Source organism: Theobroma umbraticum, unplaced genomic scaffold (assembly GCF_002168275.2).
Source record: "Theobroma umbraticum cultivar Fairchild unplaced genomic scaffold, ASM216827v3 scaffold_56.0, whole genome shotgun sequence".
Lineage (NCBI taxonomy): Eukaryota > Viridiplantae > Streptophyta > Magnoliopsida > Malvales > Malvaceae > Theobroma > Theobroma umbraticum.
In genome coordinates, this window is record NW_018397256.1 from 5,557,787 (window position 1) to 5,564,008 (window position 6,222).

Genomic DNA, 6,222 nt, shown 5'->3' on the forward strand with positions numbered 1-6,222 from the left:
AACTTAAAAAAATTTATGGAAAAGCTACTAGATATATTACATGACCAATATCATAATCACCCTTTTAAAGATAGAATTCACAGATGTCTAAGGAAAGAGCTAACTTCCTTACCCTTGTAGATCTTCTTTATGGCATCTATTATACAACATACTAATATTGAGAGATCTAATCAAGAAATAGTTGAACTTATTCTTGTTTCCAACTAGTGTACGTGCCATATTATCCTTTTATATATATAGGTATAGGAATATTAAAGTCCTCATATGCTCTCCTCCATCCCTATGATGAGGCCAACTATTATTAGCCATATTTAATTTTAAAAAAACTTAGTTGTTTTACATTAATAATTTTACCACCTCTTTTGAGTAGTAAAACTTACAGTCCTAAGAATGGTTTGAGTTCCCAATAAAACAACAATAAGTGAAATGATAGGCACTGTTTTAAAGAACATCCTTAAACACATACGTGATTAAGACTAGGTCTTTGTTAAGTCCAAAACTTAAAAGGGATTTTAGGTATAGATTTGGTATGGATTTTATTCAAGATATGCAAATTTATTTTGATTGCTTTTCCCTACAAAAATTCTGGTAAACAGCCTTACTAATCATACTCCTCATCATCTCTTTAAGGTGTGATTCCACATTTCATCCACACCATTTTATTCAGGATTACTAAACATAGTGTATTGAGACACTATTCCATAACTTTCTATATATTTGGTAAACTGACCCTTTTGTTATCTATTTATGTCATGTCTACCATAATACTCATCACCCTTATCTAACTTGATAGTTTTAATGATTTTTTTCAATTGTTTCCCAACTCTAGTTTTATAGATCTTAAATTTATCAAGAGTTTCATATTTTTCTTTAATTAAGTACATATAGTTGTAACAAGAAAATCCATTAATAAATGTCACAAAATATCTACAATTGTAAATAAACAAAAGTATATGGTCAATTTAATAAATTAGAACTGCTATTTAATCTCTATTATTTATCTTTGTCATCTTATCCCTCCAACAATCAACACATGTTTCTAAGTTATCAGAAATAAAAGTAGGCATGATGTTATCCTTTATCAACCTTTTCTACTTTTTCCTTGGAGATGTAGCCAAGTCCTTTATGCCATAACATGGAAGATATTTTCTTTATGCAGGTCCTTTTGGCAACTCTTTCAACATAATATGAGATGACAAAAATATTAACAAGAGGTAAATACAATTTATATAATCTATGAGTTAAAGAACATAAGCCAATACATTTTAAATCAATAATTATGTTAACAATGTAATCCTTTATTTCAATAGTAGTGTCTAATAAAGAAATTAAAATTAAATTTGAACAAACAGTTCTTACAAACTTAACTTCCACCACTACTTTGTTGCCAATCATGACCTTAGATTTATCCTTATTTAGCTTTCTCTTACTTATGAATCCTTTTAAGTTTATGCTTTTTTAGCCAAGTCTTATATTTAAAACAATATTGTTTTTTTATGTCTCTTTTTTTGTAAAAGAAATTTTCATGTTCCTTCTGGAAGATAGCTTTAAGACCCTTTACATTGAAAAATTGACCAGATTCTTTTTTTTTTGTCTTGAACCTTTTATGAGTATTAAATTTAGTGGACCATCTTAATGATGTAGTTCTTAACTCTTCTTATCCCATTATAACTCATGGAATAAAGTCTTTCCAGAAAAGTGCCAATTTCAACATTTGATGGCACCTTATACCTTTGTTCTACTATAGTTGAGAACCCCATTATTTTAGTAATATTATGAAATCTACTTAATAAATGTACAAGGATTGAGCTCTTAACAACAAGCAAACAAAATTTATTAAATCTCTCATATACTTCAAAGGCTTTCTTATCATTCATGGAACTTTAAACAATTGTTAGACAAGCTTCTCTCTATTCATAGATAAATTTGTGTACATTTTTAATCCTTAAGTTTCATCTAGTCAAAATCTCATAGTGGCCAAATCTTTATCGATAGTAAAGGTGACTCAAAAATTTAAACAATGCAACTTGATTGTTATCCATAATAAAAATCACTGTTTAAGATAAGAAATGCAACTATTAGTTAATGGGCAATAACAAAATAGTTAGCAATAATTTAAGATGCGCTAAAATAACTGAAGAGTCTAAGTGCATCATCACAGACTCCTCTTTGGGCAGAGGATATGACATGCTAATAGGCATTCTCTACATAAAGCTAATATGAGAATATTCTAGTTTTTAAAAAACCTATCCTCTTTGGGCAAACGTACTTTCTAGACAGTTATTCTCTCAACCATGATGCTTCATGTCCCACTCTAAATTACCTTATACAAGAACCCTATTTGGGTATATGAATGTATAAAGTAATTTAAAAAATCATCCCGTAACCTTTTGCTTAAGAGAATAATCCACTAATTTAGTAAATGAGCCACTTTGGCTGCTAAACATTTACATCAATTAATAAAAGTTTTCTTAAACCGAGAATTAATTATTTACCCAAATTCCTTAAGTTGCATACTCAACCCAATGTATGCAATGGACCATTCTTGCTGAGATACTAAACCTTGGTGTATCACATTTGGTCTCAAATAGTATTCGCTATAATAAAGCTAAAAGTCTTGAACTTAAAAAAAAAATGCAATATATTCTCTAAATTATGTACATAATTTCAACTCGAAAGTATACAAATTTAAAGATTATAGCCATTCAACTCAAATATATGTATATTATTTTTCTATCACATGCATCCTAGAAATATCTAATCAACAATATTCAAAATAATTAATTAAATGCATATAAAAATAAATAAATATTAAACATGCATTAAAAATTTAGAAAAATAGTACAACATGTAAAGTTAGACAAGTGGAGATGAATTACCAAAAAATATTTCGAAAATCATGGGCTTAATGGGCGCAACATGCCTCACACTCCACGCTTGAGAGTTAGCTTCGCTGCCTAATAGATTTTTCTATTTCTTCAACTTCTAATTATGTCTAGGTCAAATTCAATCCATTTGGGTATTTATACTTATTTCTTTCTAATTCTTGACTTTTCAATTATTTTTGATGAAATTGACCCATCTAAATCTTAATTAAGACCTTGTTTTATAATGCCCATGCATTAAAACTCATAAAAAACTACCAAAACTAAAATCAATTAATCAAGAAATTTAATTTCGAAAACCTATTCTTAACTTGTTTTGAGTTTCTTCAAAATCGGTTGTAATACACTTATATTTTATGTAATTAAACTTTAGATATCAACTCCATAAGTAGTGTAAGTTGATTTTAAGAGACCAATTTGAATCAAAAGTTCAAAACACATAAAATATACATGATTAGCCAAGAACTAGATTTAGAGTTCTTCATTCAAACCTGAAACATCACTATCCAATTCCTATCTTTACGATACGAGTTAAGAAAAGAGGTTTATACAAAATTAATCTATTGTATTGTAAGGAACAAAAGCCCTAACCTAATGTCTAAAAATGATGATTAGTAAATAAGATACCCGTGATAAAAAAGGTATGCCCAACATGCAATTTTACCAAGTAAATTCATTAAATTCAAAATTTAATTTTTGTTGGGTCCTAATATCACACAAGTTGCTCTGATACCACATGTAAGTTAAAATCCTTAAATCCATATGTGAATATTAAAACATCAAAAGCATAAACTATTTATTGTGTACCTATTTGATTTATAAAGGTTGCCATTATTCGCAATGAAGAAATAGAGAATTCCTTATCAAGGTTAGATTTTTCTTTTCGCACTTCTCTATTGTTTGCAATAGCTCTCAAGGGACAGATATATTGGTTTAGAAGGGAAGAGGGGATTTAGCCAAATACATATCGTAAAATAAATCCCAGTAAAAGCCTCCCATTAAAGTCTTATAGTGCCAAGGTCTATACAATTGCCAAACCACACCAACCCAACTAGATGCGCAAAACCAATCATTAACTGATCACTTTAATATTAATTGGACTCACATATTTTATCTTACAATAAGACTAAATCATTAATCTATTTATGAAATCAAAATTATGAATTAATAGGAACCCACATAACAAAAAATTCTAACACCATCTTTCCTCACTTAAAAACAAAAAGAATATGTAGCCCAAGGATGGCACCGTACCAAGAACTTGAACACTATCCTCTGACATTGTGACCAACGAATTACGACTCTTGAAAACCAAAGGACCGAGCATTACCCCTACTTGCATTAAGAAAATGTTGACAACCTTTTGTCAGAATTTCCTACCAGTGAATCAACTATTAAAAATATATGAAAAAAAACAGAGAAAAAGGGAAGAAATATGAGAACATGCACATACGAGAATCTGGGAGATGAAAATTGTCAATCTCTAGTGTTTAAGTAGATTATGAATAACTTGAGTAAGAACAAAAGTGACAATCATCTGGAGATGAAGTCTTGGCCCAGAAAAGTCCGTGAATTTTTCTTTTGCTCGTTGCTCAAGATGTATGCAGCCAAGCATGGAGAGCTGACTTTGGGAGGAAATTTAAAACAGACCTGCTCCACTCTGCCTTGACCTTCCATTCTGGTGGTGGACAAGCTTAAATTACCAAATGCAATCGTGTCCTGGCTACAAAGATATTGAAGGGAATGGAAAGGAAAGAGCTAGAGAGTAGATTGAATTGAAGGAAAAGGGAATGGGAATCATTGCTTATAAAACAACTTTTTTGTGAGTTATATCAAATTTCTTGTTCCTGTTGTTGTATTGTTCTTGGTTAGAAATCAGGTCGACCACCATCTAGTCTAACAATTTCTTGTTTCAAACTTCCTATGACTATCTGAGATTAATTTTATTAATTGGACCATAAAATCTTCATTATTGTAGTTAATTCGGAATGGAAAGTCCTACTTTCCAATTCATTTGCTTCTTCCTCTGACGCAGCAAAATTGAACTAAAGTAACAACTAACAACTAAATATAAAATTACTTTATACAAGTTAGTATTATTGTTATAAATATTGAATTCAGGAGAGCGTTATATGACATATGGTGATACTATTATGTATATTAACTAAAATAATTGAAATTGATCTTAACAATTTCAATTTTAATATTTATGAGAGCGACTTACTAGATGGCTTGTTAGAGCAAGCTGTCAAAATCTCTAGAGAAAGCAACCTTAATTTTTTTAATCTTTTTTTTAACATAAGATATAAACGAATCTATTTAAGTTGTCCCATTAAGGCTTTAGAATGTTTTTTTAAATTTGTATCTTGACAGACTAGAAGATAAATTTAACTAAAAGTTTGTTAGCAGATTTTAGTTGAGTATTACTGTTTTATAAAATATGTGTCTAAGAGGGAGGTATAGCCTAAAATAGATAGATTTTGATCTAATTATTGGTGAATCTCTATTGACCTTTCGTTACGATATTGCTTTATATAGATGACTGGCAAAGGGGTGGAAGATGAATTTATCGAGTTTTGGTGTCCATATAAATTTGAAATTCCCCAATAGCCAATGACAAATCTATTTAGCAAAATTATGAAAACTAAAGAGTGCCAACCGAAAATTAAAACCATAATCACTTGCTTTTGAAGAATGAAAAAGATCAAACACTTATGTAAGGTTTACCTCATCTGGGTTCTTGTTAAATTAATAACTTCTCTCAAATACGTGAAAGCTAGAGTTAGTGTCATTTACAAATAATCAATGTGACGGAGAGAGCGATCGATAATTTAGTATCCGATGTTCTTTCTGAGGGAGGAGACAGAACACTGAGGAACTAAAAACAACAAGCAGATATACAGATAAAAGGCCATGGTCACTCAACGAATCGTGATGTGTGGACATCCTGGAGGAATATTCTTCACAATTCAATGTTTTTCATATGCCTAAATGGCTAATGAATCTATAAATAAACACGACATTTAGAATTAGATGACATAACACCAGCTTTCAGTAAAATCCCACCATTTCATTTCCCCCGCATCTTTTATAAATACAAGCAATCTATGTATCATTTTTTGCTATGAGAAGCAATATAATCTATATATCATATTTTAAGGGTAACAAGTAATAACTAAATACAATTTTGTTAATGTCCAACCACTCTACACTGTGTCGTTTGAATTTACAAACACTACCTCTTTTGTCTTAGGTAAGTGGAAGAGCCCTGCGCATAACTTTTGCTTTCCTTTCTTTTGTCACTCCTCCTTGCTTTCTTGCTCTAACTTGTCTAGTA